Genomic DNA, 22,008 nt, shown 5'->3' with positions numbered 1-22,008 from the left:
AGGAATATGGTGCCCTTGAATAGACTGCAGGCTGACAGTGGGTCACACAGTTGCCCTTGCCATGCAGCACGAGCTGCCCATTGCAAACTAATCTTATCTGACTCACCCAGACATAAAACTGGGCTCTGTAGCATGTAATTATAAAAAACAATCCAGGGCTGGCCAGATGGCTCAGTGGGTAAGAGCACCCGACTGCTCTTCCGAAAGTCCGGAGTTCAAATCCCAGCAACTACATGGTGGCTCACAACCATCCGTAACGAGATCTGACTCCCTCTTCTGGAGTGTCTGAAGACAGCTACAGTGTACTTACATATAATCAATAAATAAATCTTTAAAAAATAAAAAAATAACAATCCACACTATGTCCAGCTATGCACTGGCAACATGGCCTCTCCACCCCCATGGGGAGCCGAAAGCCACACAGTCTTCCCAGAATCTCGCAGTTAGCTGCTGTTGAGCCACTCACGTCTTCCCAGGCCATCCCCCTACTGGCTCTGATTCCCTAGCATCGAGAAATGACAACTCTAGAGACTTGTAATTTACCAGCCAGAGTCATAATGGTAAATCGCCAACCCCCAAAGTGCCACAAAAAGAACTCAAAATTCAATTGATATAAATACAAGCTGCACACCTAGATTGGACAGATGTGCCCTACATTACTTAATTGTCTATCTAAGAATTCCCCAATTACTTATGGCTCCGAGGACCACGTGGTTCTGGCTCATCATCCTCTCCTATAGGTTTCATCTTGTCTCCTCATCTCTGTCTCCCTCTCTCCCTCCCCGCCCCCCCCCCCCTCTGTCTCCTTCTCCCATTTCCTTCCTGTTCTGTCTGGAAGATCCCACCTCCATATCTTCTCCCAGTGATTGTCTTCCTGTCATCTTTAACAGCCAATCAACTAGCTAGGGGAAATTCCACTAAGGGCATACATCATCAAATGAAAGCACATGTGGAGACACACACAGAGACATACACACACGCACACACGCACACACACAGACACACGGACATGGACACACAGACACACATGGACACCCTGTAATCTCCACCTAGGGCCTCATGGGGGAATTTCCTATCATGAGCTGACAGCAGAAGAGGAGACTCAGATATGTGACTAATGTGTTGTCAGGAAGAAGACGGCTGCAACACTATGGCTTCTTGCTAGGAGTGGCAAGGTCAAGATCATGGTGTCAACATTGACCTAGTTTCTAACTAACACTTTCTTACTGTATTATAGTATGAAGAGCATCACACGGTAAGATGTTTACCACTCTAACTGGTGATGTGGACCTGCGAGAGTGAGGCCTGTAAGTGAGGCAGACTAAAGTCTCATGCAATGGCCAACTTTATTCAGAGCATCAGGCAATTTATACGTTGAGAGAGTAAGCTGACGGCGGGTTACCAAATTGCCATGAAACTTGAGCTGCCCACTGTAAACCAATTTTATCTGACTCACTAAGACATAAAATTGGACCTGAGTCACTTGAGTAAAGTGTACAATCACAAGGCCAAGCCACACATGGCAAAAGCAGGGTTTTCCACAGAGGCACATGAATAACACAGCTGTAGCAAGAGGCACATGACTAACAACAGCTGAGGTAAGCTCACTCCTATCTGGTACACCTGGGAGGGTCACATTCCAAGAACAACCCGTGTTATGGGGGAACAGAGATCACAAGAATCTTGTCTTGTTTGCTTGGAATTTTCTCACAAGCACCAACAATTCTCCTTGCACAACTTCATTCTTGGACTGAGTTCCAATAGCAAGACAGCGTAAATGACCCAGAGAGTACCCCCTGTAACAAAGTCATTGCCACAGTAACTCACTACTCTATTAACCCCTGAGTCTTGGTGACCCCGTCATATCTCAAAGGCTCTACTTCCCAATGTTCCTGCTCATGAACTTTGGAGGCACATACTCAAATCACAGCACCTCCTGTAACTGCTGTTTGCACCCCTGGATTCTGTTGGTACTCATCGGGGTGCAGAAATGATGAGGAGAGGTACAAACACAGTGTATGATCATGAGATTGTCACAGGCCAATGCGGACTTACCTCACAGCAGTGACAGAGACAGAGCAAGCCTCGAGTGTTAGGGAGAAAGGCAAGCCCATGAGGATGTATGCAGGTGCACCAGACACCATCGTCTGAGAAAGGTGTGTGGACCCTTAGCTTGATATGAGATTTAACTGGGAGGTAAAAAGAGAATAAAGAAAACAAATGTCGTTATATGTGTTGTTTTGAAACTTCAAAGCGCACGCCCAGTGACACACCCCTCCGCTGAAGCCACGCCTCACAGTTCTTCTCAGTCATTTGTACCCTACTCTGCCTCTCTCCATCTTTCCTGCTCTTGGACTGATGCTAAGGGCTGGGTCTAGGGTAGTCCCTGCTGTGACTCTCTAAGGGACCAACCCGGAGCAGTTCTTTTCTAGTCTGATGGGGATGAGTTACTGGGAAAAGAGAAAACTTAACGGCAAAAGGACTTTCTTTTCCTTCCCAGAGGGTTCTCTACAAAGTGGTGAAATCAGAGATCCCCTTGTTCTATGCTGGAGTGCAGGGGTTCTCAACCTGTGGGTCGGCAACAGGGTGTAAAACAACCCTTCCACAGATACCTGCTATATCAGATATTTACAGTACATAACAGTTAGCAAAATTACAGTTAGAAAGTAGCAAAGAAAGTAATTTTATAGCTGGGGGCGGGGTAACCACAACATTAGGAAGGCTGTGAACTACTGTTCTAGTTAAACTGGAGATGAAATATTAGCACGGCAGGGAAAGGCTGAGAGGGCCGAGAGAGTTCCCTGAGTTTTTGCATAGATCAGCAGTCAGGACTGTATCCACTCTTGGCCAAGGTTGACACAGAAGAACCTAAAAGAGGCCTGGCCCATTAGGAGATGCATCCCACTGGGGGGGGGGGTGTAGCCCCGTAGCAGCTGTCAGCACTGTCCCCACATCGGAGGCCAGATGGGAGCTCGGTTGCCTCCATTGGTGCCAACAGGGATAGACACTGACAACTGATGACCCCTGGGAACAAGGACATGGCAGAGGATGCCAGCATGGACAGATGACAACCAAGGACCAGATGAGTCCCCTCTATGCCCCAGATGGTCCTCAGTTTCCTCTTTCTTCCTCAGGACAAAGAGGGAGGAAGAAAAACCCAGAATGGATTAAATTTACCAGGAATCGATCTGTTTCCAGTTCTGCCATTGGGCAGAATGGGAGCTTCCTATAGAAACAAGGTCAGAATGGACCTCATAGTACAGGCCTGTAATCCCGGCACTTGGGAGGCAGAGCTAGGATTACCATGAGTAGCCATTTGGGGGTTGCATAATGAGTTCCAGGGCAGCTTTAGATTACTGGTTAGACTCTGCCTTAACACCTACCATGCCAAACAACAACAAAAAAATTAGAGTCAGCACGGATAATATAGACTTTTACACTTTTGTATAAGTTATGTGGTTATGTGGTCAGAAATCTTATGACTGTTGCTTGAAGTCTTGCTGACTGCTGAGTGGAGCATAAATGCTTCCCTCTCTGGGTGGGGGGGAGCTCACAAACAAACTCAGTGTGGTGATGTACACTTGTAGAGGTTAAGACAGGAGGCTAGACGATTTGAGGCTAGCCTGAGCTACATAATGAGTTCAGAATCAGTCTGAGCTGTACATAGTAAGACCCCCCTCTAGTAAATTTGCAGACCAAAGGATGGCATGGGGAATCATTTCTCTCTGCCATGTAGAAGGGAATTTTTGTGTCACTTTCCGAGGTTGACAGAAAAATGAAAAATGTGACAGGGTGGCAATGTCACTGACTCGTTGTAGAAGGTGCATTCTGCAGCTTGCTTTCTAGAGCTCGGTGTGATAGTCGCTCTCCAGGGGAAGCCGGCTCTCCCTGCTCCTAATGCTCTAGTGTTCCTGCCTCTGCTCAGGCACCCTCAGCTCCACAGAACACAGGCTTAGGAAGAAGAGGCAGCCACACCCTAGTCCTCAAACCCATCCTCATTAAACACAGCTCCCCAATCCTGATTTCTCACTGGGGTTACGTGAGGTGCTTTTAAAATCGTTGAGTCCAGAGCTCTCTGTTGGAGAGTCTAGTTTACCTGAATCAGTTTGTAATTATGGGATACTAGAGGAGACCGACCTGGCTTATGTTAACTGGGCTCTTCCTACAGAGCACACTGTTAAAACTCCCCTCACGTTAGAGAGACTCCCGGATGCTCAGTTACACTGGACTACCTAAAATGAAAGCTGAACTTTGCAGTGTCCTTTGCAATAAGACTTGGTTGAGAATTTAGGATGTATTTAGTATAATAAGTAGCAGAGAACAGAGCTCATGGCGGTTTAATGAGGGGAATTTATTTTTTTCCCATGACAATAGGTCTTTAGGTTGAAGTCCAAGGCCAGAACAGCGGCTCAAAGATATCATCAAACTCCAGGCTCTTCCTGCATTTCCATTGTGCCATTCTTAGCACAGTGGCTCCTCCCCTCACACCACATGACACAACAGCTGTCTCAGTTCCAAGCATCACTTTCCTGCAGGAAGGATACCAGAGATGTGGCTCCTGTTTGTTGTCTGCTGTCACGTTGCTGTTTTGTTTCTTTGTTGAGGAAAGCAAGAACTTTCGCTGAATCTCCCTATCAGCCTTCCCCGTGTATTTCTATGGAAGAACCATGACCCGTGGCCACCCCAGCCACAAGCGGAAACACAAATGAGTGTTCAAATGTTCCTAGCCTCTGTACCGGAGTAGAGTAAGACAAATAGAGGTGGGAAAGAGGTTTGGTCGGTTACCCAGCAGAGTCTATCTCATTTTCTGGTTATATCTAATCAGCTGTTGCTGTTTCTGAATCACCCAAAACCAGAGTGGTTTCTATTTCTGAGGCACATTTGCCAAAGTATTTGAGAATATTCAATTATGCTATGAAGGGCAAAACAGACAAACACGATGCCTGCAACTCTGTGAGGTGTGAGGCATTGATCGTAAGTAAGTGAGATCCGGGCAAAACTCGTAAGATGTGCTGAGTAAAATAGTGGCTACATTAGTGGCACGGGGTTCCGAATCCTTACGATGTAATTAACTGCACACCACCGTTGTCTTTCCATAGGTATCTGGGAGCACAACATGGCAGCATGAAGTTGTGTAGCAGCTGAGCTCTTTGAGAAGCAGTCTCTGAAATGGAGTTGATCACACAGATGTCCTGGGGAGTACCCTCGGAAGCCTTTATTATCATCCCAAGTGGTCTCTCAGTGTGACATTGTTGTCCTTCTATGCATCTGAGGACAATTCCTAGAGAGTAGCCACTCTGACTTAGGTTCTCCTGCCCTGATCTGAGGTTACCACCAAGTCCTTCAAGACTTTACCTAGCCTCTTGAGCCATTCTTTCCATGTTGTTTCTTGTTTATTTTGTTTTTTGTTGTTTTGTTGTTGCTTCATTAAAGGCAAGTTCACTGAGAGTCTGTTCCCATTGTCCATGTATCCTGCCTACCTCCTCCTCCCTGCTTGTTTTCCCTTCTCCGATAATCTCTCTGCCATCGATTCTACCCTTCATACCTGGACCCACAGCTTCTCAGGTCAATCCTGCTCCCATTCCCTCCGACTCAGAGCTGGTGGGCTGGCTCATGGGGAGAACAGGGCTGAGCCCCACATGAGGCTCAGATGGTAACAGTGCTGGGACAGGAAGGTATCTAATGATGTCTTCCCTTAGGGTCTCTCCCTTCCCTTCCAGCCTGTGCAGCCACCCCAAAGCCAGCAATGAGAAACTGGAAATCATTCTCTAACACAGAGTCTACGCTGCCGCTCTAAGCTGAGCTTGGCCATTTTCATAGCAGGCTAAGCTGGAAAACGCGGAGGGAGTATTTTGAAGATGCCCTGCAGCTGGATTTGTTTTATGCTAGAGCAGTTTTGCTGCCTGGCTGCTTCCTGTTGAAAGCACAGATGTGCTGAGATGCCGTCACTGTAAACAGAGCTAGACTGATCAGGCAGAAGCCTGCCTCTTGTGCTGACAGATCTACCTTGTAAATTGCTGGCAGTGGTATGGTTTGACAGACCCAGTGCTGGGAAGCAAAGGGCTTCAAAAATAACATCTGAAAGGGGGAATTCCTTAACACGGGCTTGAACAAAACCTCATTCTGCCAAGGACATTAGCCTTATCCAATGCAGGACCACTAGTTGATAACTGAAGAAACCGAGGCCAGGTCAGGCTGGGTCACACAGGTAATGAACACAGCTTGAACTTGGCACCATGGCTAATTTTTGTTCCCCTGCATTATGTTTTAATTCATCATGTCACCTAAATGTCTCTGTTTTGCTATTGTGTACTGCAGAAGATCCTGTGTTATTCCCCAAACAAAAATAGGAGCACTGTCTCGCTGCAGCTGGAAAAGCTCTCGGTTCCTGTCACAGGAAGGGACAGCTAACGAGTTCACTAATCTGCCTGTTGTACTCATGCCTCTCCGCAAGGCTAATTACTTGTTTAATTAAGGCATTTGCTTTGATTATAAATGCCATCACATAACATATCCGATGAATCTAGGACCAGCGAGATGGCTCAGCAGTTAAGTTCTTACTGCATTTGCCAAAGCCTTGAGTTCAGCCCCCAACATCCATGCCAGTGGCTAATAACCCCCGCCCCCGCCCCCAACTCCAGCTCCAAGGGAGTCAATAGCTCTGGTCTCTGCAGGTGGGTCCCTGCACTCACACAAACATATCCACACAAAGACACACATGCTTGCACATAAGTATTTACAACGTGATGCCTCTTGACTGCATTCTGAGGATTTAACCCACATTATGAAGTCTTTCATTAGAACTTACAGGTAGAGGAGATAGCTCAGTGGGTAGGTAAGTGCTTGCCACGTAAGTGTGAGGGCCTGGGTTCAAATCTCCAGAAGTCACACTGGCTGTGTCATGTGCAGGCAGCCATAGCCCAATGCTCCTATGGGGAGATGGCAGGGAAGAGACAGGGGCACCCCCTGAACACAGCTAGCCCAGTGTAAGCAGAGGAAACACAACTAAGGGACCTTGTCTCCAACAAAATGACGACAAGGACAGTCACAGTCTTCACATATATGCCACGGCATGCGCACACCATGAATGTACACATACATCATACATGCACACACGGAGGGAATTTATAAAAACTGTTATCATTTCTTCTATGCTCTGCTCAACACTTACCCCAAAAGCTGCCTGCCAGGTAGGAGCCAGGAGCCAGGGTAAAAGAAGGACCATTCGGGCTCTCTCTCTCTCTCTCTCTCTCTCTCTCTCATGTTCCCAGCCAGTCTCTTCTCTCCTCCTCCTCCTCTCTCCTCTTTTTCTGTCCCTTTCTGTCCCCCACCTTTTCTGCTTCTACATCCTTCTCCAGGTCCCCTTCCTGCCAATAAATTCCTTTATACTAAGCACGTTGTAAGGCTGATTTCTCAGAGGGATCACTTCAGCCCAGGCTACACACTACACATTACCGTCCCACATAACACCACAGCTGCCGTTTTAGAAAACACAACACAAACCATAACAGCTAATTACCTTTGGGATGTTTGAGTCTTAAGCAGGTGCTGGAGAGACGGCTCAGCTGTTCTTTGAGAGGACCCAGTTTCAAGTCTCAGCACCCACATCGCAACTCACAACCACCTGTATCTCCAATCCCAGGGGATCCAACGCTCCCTTCTGGCCTCCAAGGGCATTGCATGCATGCAGTGCATAGATACACATGTGGGCAAAACGTGTATATATATATACACACACACACACCACAATCTTGAATAGAATTATATTTAATTCTAGATTAAAATTAGAAATTGTTCTCCATTTTATATATTAGTTCATACATATATGAAAAACCCTTAAGTGTGTGGAATTATTTGTGAAAGTCATATTCTTCTTGGTCAGGATTCCAACAGGCCACATGAGGCTAGTTATTTGTTTACAATTTCTTTGTGTTCCTGTGGCCTCTTTTCCTTTCTGCCGTGCAGAGTGCTTAATGAATATTAACTCAAGAATGCTCACTACAGGATAGCCAAGGGGGGAGGCTGGCAAATACTAATGTACTGCACTCGGTAGGAAGCCTGGAGTCTGCCTGGAAGACCGACCGCAGCTGACTTGAGTGCTGATGTATTGCCTGAGTGTCTTGGGCACTGGATGGAAAGCATTTGATCTATATGCGACTGGTCATTTGCTTCTGGGCATCTTTTTAGTTGAGAAAAGAAGAACCAGCAACAATACCGTATACTGTTGAACCAAAAAAATAAATCAAGTTGTAAATAATATAGGATGTTCTTTCTGAGGCAAAACCAAAAATGAAACATGGGAGGAAAAAGACAAAAACAAAAAAACCCCACTGTTCTAATTTCATTCTGTTGCTGTGACAAACACTACAGTCAGAAGCTACCTAAGGGAGAAAAGAATTTACTTGGTTTATATTTCCACATTCCATATTTCCTTCTGTCACTGAGGGAAGTCAAGGCAGGAACTTAAACAGAAACCACGGGGGCATGCTGCTCGCAGGCTCCCTCCTAGGCAAGCGCTTGCTTAGCTAACTTCCTTATGCATCCCTCATACATCAGTATTGATGCAGTCCACAGTGGCCTAGGCCCTTCTATAGCAATTAGCAATCATGAAAATGTTGTGCCCACAGGCCAATCTGATCAGGGAAGTTCCTCAGTTGAGGCTCTTAGTATAACATGACCCTGGATGTGCCAAGTTGATGATTCAAGTTGACCAGAACGCCCACCAAAACCTAAAACTGAGCCAACGCCGGTCTTGCATCAGGCTCAGTGTTGAGTGTAAATGTATGTGTGTCTCTAATCTTCACACCTGCCCTGCAGGATGTTCTGGGAGCAGATGTCCTTGCACTCACTGGTCACCAGGGAGACCAGGAATGTTAAACACGCAGGATTGTCTTTTCAAAGTAAAGGGTATGTTATACCCTTTATAACCTGTTTTTCCACCCAGAAGGCTAGAATCTGGAGGTGATTAACAGCCTGATTTTCTGAAATGCCAGGCATATCAAGCTCCCACAACCAGGAGTGGAGATACCTAATAGTCTAGGTGACCCTTACATTCATTATCTGTATAGCCAGGGGCTTCTCCAGGCTCCCACCAGCAGGACCAGAGGTGGATAACGACCCAGATGACTTCTGTGCTCTCTGTATGATGGAGACCAAGCCAGATCCTTTCTTAGACCAGTAAGCTAAGACACGTAGCCTGCCTCTGGAACTCATCTTCTTGGAAGAAATGACATGTACTTGAGTTGAGTTTGGTGTAATGACGCCTCCTTGTGCACTGAGACGTGTGTCACACCAGGAAACTTTGTTTCCAAATTGCAATGTACTTAAATATGCTTCCAATAAACCACCTGGTGTCAGACTCCTGAAGTCGGCAGAGCCAAGTTTCCTTCTTGCCTCTTAGCAGATTGTTTCGCTGTTGGCTATGAGGCCCCCACCCCAGTCCCCCAGTTAATGCCAGGCATGGGAAACCTTCCAGCAAGTGTGTGTGTATTGTGTGTATTGTGTGTGTGTGTGGGGGGGGGGGGGTTAAGGTTAATTACTGTTCTATTGATGTGAAGGGACACCAGAACCTAGGCAACCCTTATAAAAGAAAGTATTTAACTGGGGGTGTGCTTACACATTTAGAGGATTAATCCATAATCAGGGCAGGAAGTAGACAGTTACAGTGGAGGAGCAGTAGCTGAGAGGTTTGCAGTTCGATCCACAGGCAGCAGGCAAAGAGAGAAAGACACTGGGCCTGGGATGGGCTTTTCGAAACCTCAGAGCCCACCCCCAGGAACGTATTTCCTCTACAAGACCACACCTACTCCACAAAGCCACACCTCCTAATGCTTCTAACCACTCTCAAACAGTTCCACACCTTCCCTGACTACACATTCAAATATATGAATCTATTAGGGCCACTTTCATCCAAACTACCACAGGGTCTGAGACACTCCCCAAACAACATATGCTATTGTGATTGTCCTCGGTTACCTGCCACTTGAATGGAACTGCTGAAGACATTCTTTATGCACTATGGACATAAGACTTGAAACAAGTGGAGACACATTTGGACACATCTTCCCTAAGGACTGTTTCTCATCGTACCAGAAGATCCTATACAAACTGCCAAGGGAGAAGAGCAAGCAATGGTCCCAGCCAGCTACAAAGCCTACCGACCATGACTGGCTAGACATCCCCCATGGTGCAAGACATCCCCCATGGTGCAATAGCAGCACTTGTATCTTGTGGCATCCAACAACTGTTTGAATGGATTTAAAACCTGCTCAATAAGAGGGAGTTTATGCCCACTACCACAAATCTGGCCAACTACCAGGGGATGGAAAGGACATAGGTCCTAGAGGAGACCCAACTATCTCCACTTTCCTAAGCCAGTATAATTTCTAACCTTACTCTAAACTAACTATCCTTAAATGCACAGGATTGAACTGCCTTTCAAATTCACAGCTACTGGGACTTCTGACTGTGACCTCATTTGGAAACAAGGTCTTACAGGGTAAGGATTTGCTTTTAGGCTCAGCATTTAGCCTTAGGCTCTGCATTCAGTAAGGGTTGCTCTCTATGAAAGAGCTGAGGACACACAGAGACACCTGAGGAAGGAGGCCCAGTGAAGACACAGATGGCAGTGAGGTAGCTTGAAGTCACCCAAACCAGGAGCCTCCAGAAGATGGAAGAAGTAATGAAGAATAATTGCATGAGGCTCCGGAAGGGTTGTGTAGTCCGAGACCTTGTTTGTGATGCCAAGGGGCAGTTTTCCAGAAAGATGGCATCATCTTCAGGCACATTCACCCCCCACCCCCCTGTGTTGGCATCAAAGCATGACCTCACGGAAGGGAACCATTATTTCCTGGGATTTCTCAGTGATGAGGCTTAAGGATTCCTCTCTGTGCTTCTCTTTTTTTTTTTTTTTTTTTTTTTTTTTTTTGAGACAGGGTTTTTCTGTATAGCCCTGGCTGTCCTGGAACTCACTTTGTAGACCAGGCTGGCCTCGAACTCAGAAATCCGCCTGCCTCTGCCTCCCGAGTGCTGGGATTAAAGGCGTGCGCCACCACGCCTGGCTGTGCTTCTCTTAAAACCACTTTTACTGGGGTTGTCATGTCTGCCCACCCCTCGTTCATTTGTTTGTGCTGGAGACATTCCCTGCCATGCTTACATTTGAAACTCCCTGGCTCCTGCTCTGTGGTCCTTGTTGCAGTCTTAGGCTGCCTGGAAACACAGAAAGGGAACATCTCTCAGGACCTCTCAGACCAAGAGTTACAGGCAACTAAGGACTTCTCAGATGTGGGACAACACATTGTCCCTAACAAGAGCTCCCCAACTGGTTTATCTAATACTAAGTGCTCAGCCCCGAAATCATACAAATAACACTATATGGACTGAGAAGATTGTGTTTATATATTTAGGAACACATATGTATATATACATATTATTCATATTCACCACACTTAAAGAAAAAGAGGCCAGAGGCTATGAATTTGAGAGGGGGGACATGGCAGGGGTTGGGGAAGGAAGAAAAAGGGAAAATGATGTGATTTTGTTTTTATTTTATTTTATTTTTTGTTTTCTGAGACAGGGTTTCTCTGTATAGCCCTGGCTGCCCTGGAACTCACTTTGTAGACCAAGCTGGCCTTGGATAGAAATCCACCTGCCTCTGCCTCCCGAGTGCTGGGATTAAAGGTGTGTGCCACCACACCCAGCTTGTGATTTTATTTTAGTTTCAGAAAATAAAGTAACTATAGCATTAAAGAGTTGGAAGCCTGGAAAGTGGACCACACCCCGTTTCTATTCTTATTCCTCGACATCTGTTTGAGGTCCCTATACAAGGGCTCCGAGACTGGCTTTTAACTGTGCCTTCTCCTGCACTCTCGAGCAGTTCCCAGGGTCCTTCCCACAGTCCTCTGAAGTAGTTCAATGTGTGAAAAGTCTTCATGGGTGAGAGTCTGGGGATATACCCAGGCAACTTACCCTTTTCTAGCTTCACCACCTTGTCCTGATGTCTCCTCAGCACGGGCTCATGGGAGGGGACCGCATGGGGATTAGGAGTGGTGCGACAAGATGACAATTAGATAGAGAACTTCCCACCATGCCCCATCTCTGTATTACTGCAGCAGCCAAGACCACATGAAACAGAATCTGTCTGGCGAAGACATGCTTTAATTAACTCTGGCACCAATTCCTAACTTTCTCTAGGGAAAGACTTCCCTCTCTAGCAAAACCTGTTAAAACGCTAGTAAGAAATGTGCCATCCCTCCATGCACCTGTAGCTTCATCTTGCATTAACAGCTTGCACCGTCCTTCAGAGGTAGCTTCTTCATGGGAAAAGAAGCTTCACTCTGTCTTATTGTTTCTGGTCTATATGTAGTTGGGCCTGAGGATTAGAAATAAGATGATAGTCCAGATCGGAGGAACCGAATAGAAAATCATCCAGATCAGGATGTCTCTAGATGCCAAGAGCCAAACTGCCATAGTGATGAATAGACTGTGATATGAGCAGTAACTGATCAAGGGAAGCGTACGTCTAAGAGAGACAGAAAGCAGTTCTGAGGTGTGGAAGGGCAGAGAAGAACTTGGCTACAGGAAGAAACATAAAAACAAAGACCCTGAGCTGCTCAAGGGCATAATGCTGGCCGAGCGTTGGTCCACAGCAAGCACCGGTTCTACTTGAGACCCTGTTGGCAACTGGGGGGTGGTACCCAGAAATCTGTAGCTTAGTCAACCCTCGAGGTAATATGGATTCATTCAGAAAGTCAAAGAACCATAAGGTTCAAGTTTTCTCTTCAGTAGGAAGACTGGAACTCAAGATGCCTGGGATGGAACTGTGCTGGGGCAGGGTTCTCAAGGGTCTGTGCTTCTTCACATGGGCAGTTGATTCCATACATGTCTCCTGGCCAGGACTTAAGAATGTCTGGGAAAAAAAGCCAAGGTGCACCCCATTCCCCACCCTGAGGGTTCCTTCAGATTCAAAGGAACTGCTAAACACTGAAGCCAGATTAATCAATCCCTGGCAATTTCTCCTACGACCTGGAATGGCCGGGATAGAAAACTAGCAAACAATTATCTCAGTGAAGCAGGGAGAGAGGGGACCAACATATCTAACTCCTATGAAAACCTTTGCCTCTTTCCCACAGAGGGGTTAGAGGTAGGCTTGTCTCTCCTGTTAGTCTGAAAAAAGCATTCCTTAACTGCTGGGAACTGGGCTCAGGAGCTTCCCTTACAGCAAGGAGCTGAGAGGGGAACAAAAGGCAGATCTTGTCTAAACCACAGAAAGCTGTGCTCCCCAGGCTGCCAGTTTGCCTGTTTTCCTTCCTATATGCACGCACTTCCTGTGTCTCTTCCTTCCTCTACAATGGCTTGGGGCCTTGGGTGCAACAGTCAATTCAAAATCAACTAGTCACCACCAGTTGTAGATTCTGGAGTCTTGTGGAGACTTGAGTCTATCATGTTAAGCTTCCAAGATGGAATTAGATATTTGCTAGTGTTCCTTCTAAGTTTTGATATTTTTCTGAAGAAAATTTTCAGTCAAGAGCTTCATTCCAGTGAGAAATGTATGTAGCAGTCTAGGCCTGTCATTGACCTTTCAAGAACACGCTAGTCCAGCAACTGTCCCCTGTCAGGCTACAGCACAGGGAGGAGCTCCGCCAACACCCGAAGGCTAAGAGGAAGAAAAACAGGAAATAGCCACAGGGCAGGCAGGTCAGCTCTCCCAGGTTTACACACAGATCGATCAGTGCCACCTCCTTCCTGCAGTGCAGATGCGCAAACTGACCACACCTCAAGAGCAGGCCCATTCCTTCACCTCCCCTCTCACCCTAGCAGAGGAGTTTGAAGTAGCCAATCAGAATGTATGTAGCCATATATGGGAAATGGGGGAGGGGTGGGGAGGCCAAACATATGCAAAAGCCTCAATACACCATCTGGGGCTAGGGCATTTGAAGGACGTCTACTAGAAACCTGCCAGCATAATAAACTGCTTCCTGGGGGCTTGGAGGTTCCATTTCTTAGACTTTGAAATCCTGCCTCAAGGTGTTGCTATTGTAGTTAGGTCAGCTTCCTAACTGCTTAATATGTAGCTCAGACAGCATCAGTGATATTGAATTGAAAACACTAATTTCAACATTTCTTTTTTCTTTCTTTCCTTTTTATTGGGTATTTTCTTTATTTACATTACAAATGTTTTTCCCTTCTCAGGTCTCCCCTTCAGAAACCCCCTGCCCCACCCCCTCCCCCCTGCCTTTATGTGGGTGCTCCCCCACCCACCTACTACTCCTGTCTTCTCACCCTGGCATTCCCCTACACTGAGGCATCAAATACCCTCAGGCCCAAGGGCGGCTCCTCCCACTGATGTCCAACAAGGCCATCCTCTGCCACATATGCAGCCACAGCCATGGGTCCCTCCATGTGTATTCTTTGGCTGGTGGTCTAGTCCCCAGGAACTCCAGGGGATCTCTCCTGTTGACACTGTTGCTCCCTCCATGGGGCTGCAGCCCACCTCAGCTCCTTCAGTCCTTTCTCCAGCTCCTCCATCTGGCCACCTCTGTATTTGTCAGGCTCTGGCAGAGCCTCTCTAGAGACAGCCATACCAGGTGCCTGTCAGCAAGCACTTCCTGGCGTCCACTATAGGGTTCGGGTTTGGTGACTAAATATGGGATGGATTCCTAGGTAGGAAAGTCTCTGGATGGCCTTTCCTTCAGTCTCTGCTCCACACTTTGTCTTCATATTTCCTCCTGTGAGTATTTTGTTCCCCCTTCTAAGAAGCACTGAAGCATCCACACTTTGGTCTTCCTTCTTGGGTTTCATATGGTCTGTGAATTGAATCTTGGGTATTCCGAACTTTTGGGCTAATTTCAACATTTCTATGTATATAATAACATAATAATATTTGTATCTATTTTTCTAATGTTCATGGATACTTTTTAAATTATATTTTTATGTTATTTGTTTTATTTTATGTGTATGAGTGTTTTGCCTGCATGTATGTCTGTGTAACACATGCCTGGAGTACTCACAGAAGCCATAAGAGGGGGTTAGAGTTCCTAGAACTGGAGATAAATGGTTGTAAGCCACTGTGTGAGTGCCGGGAACCTAATCTGAGTCCTTGGCAGGCATAGCTAGTGCTCTTAACCATTGAGCCAACTCTCTAGCCCTACAAGAATGTATCTTTAATTACATTTTGTAGACTATAGACATGAGGGGAGTTCAGCCAGAGAAAGTAGAACATAATAAACTATGAAAAGCAATTCAAGAACCTTTGGAGTACGGTCTCAAAAGAAATATATGCCCTGAGCCAATAAAATCCTGCAAGTCATTTACGCGATAGGTTGCTTTTACATGTTTGGACATCACTGACTGTAAATCGTGGGAGGACACACATAGATAAAAGTGGCTTTGGGCTCATGAGGCTTTTGCTAGTGACCAAATTGACAGAAGTATATTTACGGAAATCTGAAAAAAGGTTGCATTTCTGAGATTGATGAATAGGGGAAATGGAAAAACATTCAGAAAAGCAAAGGTAAAGTAATATTAGTCTCTATGACTAGAGCCTCTATAACTGCTCATCTCTAGGCTGTTAAGTCGTCCATAACTTGACTTCTCGCATAGTCATAGCACCTTTCAAAACTGTCAGCTGTAAGGATTTACCAAGGTGGCTCCTGCGGAAGAGTATTTGTGCTGTAGTTATTTTCTTGCTTCTGCAGGGATGCTAGACCAGAGGAAGGATGTCACCAGCCTCACAGTGAATTGCTGCCTGTCACAGCCTTTGAAAATGTTAAGTGCCAGAGAAGGGCCCAGCAGGGCTTCTACTAACCTTGTCTTATTGTTCTACCAAATAACCAAGGCGATGGCATGACAGTCCCTACATGGAGCTTAACATATCATTTGCATTTACAGTGTAAAGTTGTTATTAAAGGCAGGATATTTTTACGAGCACCAATGACGGTCTCTCTTCCCTCTTCTATAGTGCACAGTACTTAAGAACCTGCTGCCCCACCACCTGGTCATGTTTATTCATGTCAGAATCACGCTCCCACCAGCAGGAGTTTTCTTTCTCTGACTGCAATCCTGCCCCCAGTGCATCCAGGCTGATCAACCTCAGAAAGGGCACAACTTTGGGCACAATACGCTTAGGATGTGCGCAGGGTGGTGGGAAGGATTTAGTCAGGATGAGTCTCGATGAGGCCAGGCACAAACTGTCTTCTTGATCATAAGATCTTTAGGTAAAGGTACCTTCTGGTTCTCATGTCTTGACCATGTTACCATGCATGCACACAACTGCTAGAACTTTCTGGTTTTGGCACATATCATCACAAATATCACTGAGTGGAAAAGCTCTCAGACTTACAAACTAGTTTATGAGCATCCCAATGAGAGTCTGAGGAGGACAAGATCTCCCTCAGCCAGCAGCAATCCATCCCAAAAGGGGGCAGAGGAAAGGAATGCAGCCACATAGGGTTCTCTGCCAATATAATTCACTTGAGTAACATTTGAGGACCGTGGAATGTTTTGTTTTTAATACAATAAAAGGTTGATTTTTAAAGTAGAACCCAAGATAGGAGATAAAGATAGACAAGAACGTTTCTTGCTATTGCAGTCTAATTTATGCCTTTCTCTATTTAGCAGAAAGAAGAGTCTGGAAAAAGAGATGGGGGAGGAGGAGAAAGGGAAGGAAAAAATGAAGACAAAGATTGAATACAGTAAAAAAAAAAAAAAAAAAAAAAGGAGGAGGCCCCTGCAGCACCGTGTGTGACATGGGTAGCCCTACAAATGCTCAAGAAAGGCAGTGAGCACTGACCAGAAGGACCTTGGGTCTGACTCTGGCTCCTAAAACAGGAAAATAGAATTAGGCTTAAAGAATCCTGTCTGCCTTCACACCCAGCCACCCTGAGCCATTCATTACTAGGGCTCTGTCCTTCGATGACTGCTAGGCCACTTGGGAGACACCCTAAAGGGAACGTTGTGGTTTTGGTTATCAGGATTAAGACACTGATTAAAGAGGGGAGGTTGTTCCTGAAATGGAGGCAGACAACATCCCCTTGATTGGAGGACAGGAAGGACCCTACAGACTCTTGTTCAAGAGAAGGAAATGGTCCCCGAGAAGAATGGACACTAGAGGTGGCAAGGGACACTTCCTTCCCACATGGTCAGAGCAAGAGTGTAAGCTCCTTTTAAAACAAACAAAACAAAAATCGCAAAACTAAACTAAATTCAACAGAGCTAACTGTTGGAGTGATGTTTTTATGCACTGGGTGAGGATATGTCTCTGTCCTTCCTTGTCTGCCTAAGGCATCTTCTGATTGGTTAAAATAAAAACCCTATGGCCTCTGGCAAAAGGCAGAATAGTAAGGTGAGGCTTCGGGACAAAGAGAAGAACTCTGGGACAGAGCCAGTCCACCACTATGAGGACTCACCTTCGAGACACAGTTAGTCCGACATATGAAACCGAGGAAAGGTAACCAGCCATGTAGCAGAATTTAGATCAGCATAAATGGAATAATTGAGTTATGGGCTCGTTGGTGACAAGCCTAGCTATAAGGCCAAAATCTTATAAATAAATATAGTCTCTGAGTCATTATTCAGGAGCAAGGGCGAGCATAGAGAGGCCCAGCTACTGCTGGGAGTTCATTATTGATCAGTGGAAAATAAAGCTCCTCTAGAAGGAAGAAAATCATTAAAGCTAATTAGTAAAAAAACAAATGAATAGGAGAACCAAATAACCTTAGAAGGTAAGAGATGAAACAGATCATCAAGGTCACAGCAATGCTAGGTAAGCAATTGTTTTCCCCGTGGCTGGGGATTCAGACCAGTAGGGAACAGGCCCTGGGGATGCACACTCACCTGGGGGTGCACACTTACCTGGGGGTGCACACTCACTGGGGGTGCACACTTACCTTCCTTTCCTACCCCTGAGCACTCCACTGCCGTCTGGAGGAGAGCTTCGGAGAAATTGCCTCTTCCGTACTCCAGCAGGAGTTAGCCTACAACTAGAACAATTCAGGTTAGATTGTTTAGATCCACCGCCCCATATCTATGTCTGTGTCTGTGTCCTTGTCCGTGTGTGTGTGTGTGTGTGTGTGTGTGTGTGTGTGTGTGCGCGTGTGTGTGTGTGTGCACATGCACGCAAGCACCACTGCATTTAATTAGGGTTGCCTGCATGCCTGCATGAGCATGGTGTGTATGTGGTCACTTACTTGATTAAAGGCAACCTTCTAGCAGCTACACCACTGAGGAATTTGATTATCTGTTCCCTAGCAACCGTTACCTACAAGTGCTCTTCTTCAGTGGGGATGCAACCTTCTAAGGCCCTTCCCACAGGGAAGCCGAGTCTTTGACCCCACTGTTGGATGACTTCTATTGACCCCTGTAGACTCACCTGTATCCTTTCTGATCATCCCTAAGCTAGGGAGTTAGCGTGGTGCATGGTCTGTGTTCTTGAACTCCTCGCTCTCAAACTTCTAATTGCATTGACCAATAAACCACGCAGTGAGAAGCTTGAGATCAGGGAATTAACACTCTCACAACTGCATCAAGGATATGCATTGCTTCCCAATTCCCACCAGACTTCTTCTGTGGCTGCAGATGGACAGCTATGGCATCTCTGCAGGTTCTTTCCAGTGAGGAAAGACAGGCTTCCTTTGTCGGGGAGGACCCTCCTACAGATGCCTTCCCGTGTCTTGCTGGCGACAGTTGTTTGACGTACCCATTGCTTCAAACAAACTACAATACCATAGGAGACTACTATAAACATGATTGGCTTAGATGAGGAATGGGCAAATACTGGCTTGGGGATCAAATCTAGGCTGTTGCTTGGTTTTGTTAATAAAGTTTTATTGTAACACAATTACACTCAACCTTGAGTAGTTCTCTAAGGAACACAGGAGTCTAAATAAATGAATGGGGATTGTCAGGGCATTTATATACTACTTACAGCTAATTTAATGATATAGCAGCAGAACTGAGTAATTGTGACAGAGCCTGAGGTGGAAAACATTTACAGAACATTTAAATAATATAATAATACACTTTACAAGAAATCCTCAGGCTTAGACCCATCCGTCACCACCTCCTATGAACACATGGTAGAATGAACTCTACCCAACTAAATAGGGGATCGCACCAGTAAAGACAAGGGGAGCAGAAAATAGCTTGTTATTATAGGCCGAACAAGCCCGTGCTAGGGGTTGGTGTTTTCCATGGAGTGTGGTTGCTACACTGGAGAAGACCACCAAGTGAGGTTATGGGGAGCAGTGTTAGCTGCAGCCTGAAGGTAGTGGTGGTCCCTGCTCAGACCATCCCATTTGCCCAGGAGGCTACTGAGAGAAATGGGCTATGTCCCTGGGCTATCACAGAAGGAAGCTGCGGCCTTCTGCCTAGAGATTATGTACAGAATAGAGGCTCTCTTACTCAGACTGCCACTAGAATCTCCACAGGATTGGAATTACAATGATCCAACCTGAGAGGGCCGAGCACAGGCTACCACACTTCTCTATCAATGAAGTCTTGCCATGTAGTCCAGGCTAGCCTTAAACTCAAACTCCTTCTGCCTCAGCCTTTCCAGGACTGGGATTATAGGAACTTGTCACTGTGCCTGGATAGATGAGGCAGATAGCTCTTTGTAATTTATACCCTCTGTCTTCTTTTCACCCATTGGCTGGTGAATTTATGTTTAATTGAACTGAATTTAGTTTATTAAAGTTGAGATAATCCCCACTTAAAATTTCTTTCCACGCTATCATATTATTGAGTCAATTAACCTCTAGACACACATGACATAAATTCTCCAAATAACTGCACATTTCTGAAGGCTCTTAGATTATTTTTTACATAATATGTATATATATATATAATGTAAAAGTATATATAAGACAGTCTTTATTATATATAAATGTGTGTGTACAATGTGTGTATAAGTGTGTGAATGTTTACACTCATGTCTATGTGTGAGGGTTTGTGTACCGTGATGTACATGTGAGGCTGTAGAACGTCTCAGATGTAGTGCCTGGTTTTCTAGCTTCTTTGAGACAAGCTTTCTTTCTTTCTTTTTTTTTCCTTTTTTTCTTTTCTTTCTTTCTTTCTTTTTTTTTTTTTTTTTCTTTTCGAGACAGAGTTTCTCTGTGTAACCCTGGCTGTCCTGGAACTCACTTTGTAGACCAGGCTGGCCTCGAACTCAGAAATCCGACTGCCTCTGCCTCCCGAGTGCTGGGATTAAAGGCATGTGCCACTATGCCCGGCGAGATAAGCTTTCTTGTTGTTTACCACTTTATACTCTAGACCATGGCCTTGACAATGGTCTTCAACACAATTTTAATTTATATTTCGCTGATTAAGAACATAGCCTGGCGGCGGTGGCGAATGCCTTTAATACGAGTACCTGCGAGGCAGAGGCAGGCAGATCTTAGTCTAGACTTTGGTTCACCGGCCTCCAGCGGATCTCGGTCAACCTTTCTCATCTTCAGGTAGGAGTGCTGGGCTCACAGATCACCACCTATGGCTTTTCTCTGAGTTCTAAGATGGTCAGGCTTTCTCGGCAAGCACTTTGCCCACGGAGCTGTCTCCCTGGCCCTGGCGATTTGGTGCTGGGGATGGAAGCCAGGGCCGGTACAATCTAACCACGTTTGTTCTAGCACCAACTCACATAAACTTTGGTAAGCGGATTTGATCTGCTCTTCTCTTGCTACTGATCTTTGTCTATAGGTTGTAGCAGCATCCACCCTTGTTGGATGAGGGAGAGGGATTACCTTTCCTCCCCGGCAGAGGTCGCTGAGAAACGGAGGAGGAAAAGCAAGATGTTCACGGATCCAGTTAGAGAAGCCGAGGAACAATTCCTGTCCCGTGGGAGGACCTTAGAATCCTGGTTCTCTCAGGCCCTGGCCAATCTTCCTTCACCCAAGTGAGGGTTGAATTATTTGTGCAGCGAATCCACGGGAGAGAAGCTGACAACAAAATCTGTCTTCAGTCTTTTTCGCCCCTGACTTAACGTGAAAGCAGCAGAGAGCAGGTGGCTAAGAACAAAGGGAGTGAGGCGAGCGCTCCGCGGCGCCCTTGGCTGTGTGGGGTTCTCAGGAGTCTCACGTTTCTGCGACTGAATGTTCTTTTCTCTCTTTACCCGTTGGGAAGAAGGTTTTGTTGTCGCTTTAGTCCACGGACAGGAAAGTGATTATTGTTCATGATTCTTCGAGTATCTTAAAAGGATTTTAAAAGTCACCCGCAGTAGATTTTTCCCCCCAGTCAATGAATTGTATTTCTTTGACCACTGTTTTGTGTTTATTTAAGTGATTCTGTTAGGTTTTTTATGTTAATGAGCACAACTTCCCTGTCTTCAGACTTGGCAAACAAATACAATCAAGACCTAGTCAGTGTAAAATGGTTCCCTACTTCATACTGTGCAAATTATTAGCAGAAATCATAAAGTATCTATGTAAATAAAATTGTCTGGCTTTATATTAGATTATGTTTTAAAATTGTGTGCGTGCGTGCATGGGTATGGAGGTCAGAGAAAGCTATCAGGTGTATTTATAGCTGAATAAGATCCCATTGTGTCTACGATGTGGCATTTGTTTTAGGCTCCACAGTTACCTGGCAACAGCCAGGCGTGCCTGACTCGCTATAAAAGGGGCTGCTTGCCCCCTCCTCACTCTCTTCTTGCTCTTCCTCTCTTCCCTTCTTCCCTCCCTCTATGTCCCTTCTCTCCCCATTCCCCTTCCCCCCTCTCTCCACGTGCTCATGGCTCTCTCTCTCTCTCTCTCTCTCTCTCTCTCTCTCTCTCTCTCTCTCTCTCTCTCTCCCTTTCTCTGTCTCTACTGCCTCCTCAATTCCCCTCCCCATGCCCTAAATAAACTCTATTCTACACGGTGTGGCTGGCACCTCGAGGGAAGGGATGTCGCAGCATGGGTCCACAGAGGCACTCCCTCTACCCCTGCCCCCAACCATACTGCACCTCCACCAAACATATCCCTGGCTTCTTTTTTCTTTTTTATAAAACACAACATAGGAACCTCATTTTCTTTATCTATT

At 45.9% G+C, this 22,008-nt stretch overlaps 1 long non-coding RNA gene across 1 annotated transcript in view; it reads right to left on the bottom strand.

Annotated features, from left to right (window-relative positions):
* LOC147000239 (uncharacterized) overlaps window positions 1–21,126 on the bottom strand; it is a 52,284-nt gene extending 31,158 nt beyond the window's left edge. The window contains exons 1-2 of the long non-coding RNA XR_015046096.1: window positions 20,733–21,126; window positions 17,886–17,978 (exon numbers count right to left, since the gene is read on the bottom strand). This is a non-coding gene — a long non-coding RNA (uncharacterized LOC147000239). The remainder of the gene's footprint in view (window positions 1–17,885; window positions 17,979–20,732) is intronic.
* Between the last annotated feature and the right edge of the window lie 882 nt (window positions 21,127–22,008).

Source organism: Mus caroli, unplaced genomic scaffold (assembly GCF_978045245.1).
Source record: "Mus caroli unplaced genomic scaffold, Mus_caroli_1 scaffold_19, whole genome shotgun sequence".
In the NCBI taxonomy this organism is placed as follows: Eukaryota; Metazoa; Chordata; class Mammalia; order Rodentia; family Muridae; genus Mus; species Mus caroli.
This window is presented reverse-complemented; position numbering and strand designations above follow the sequence as displayed.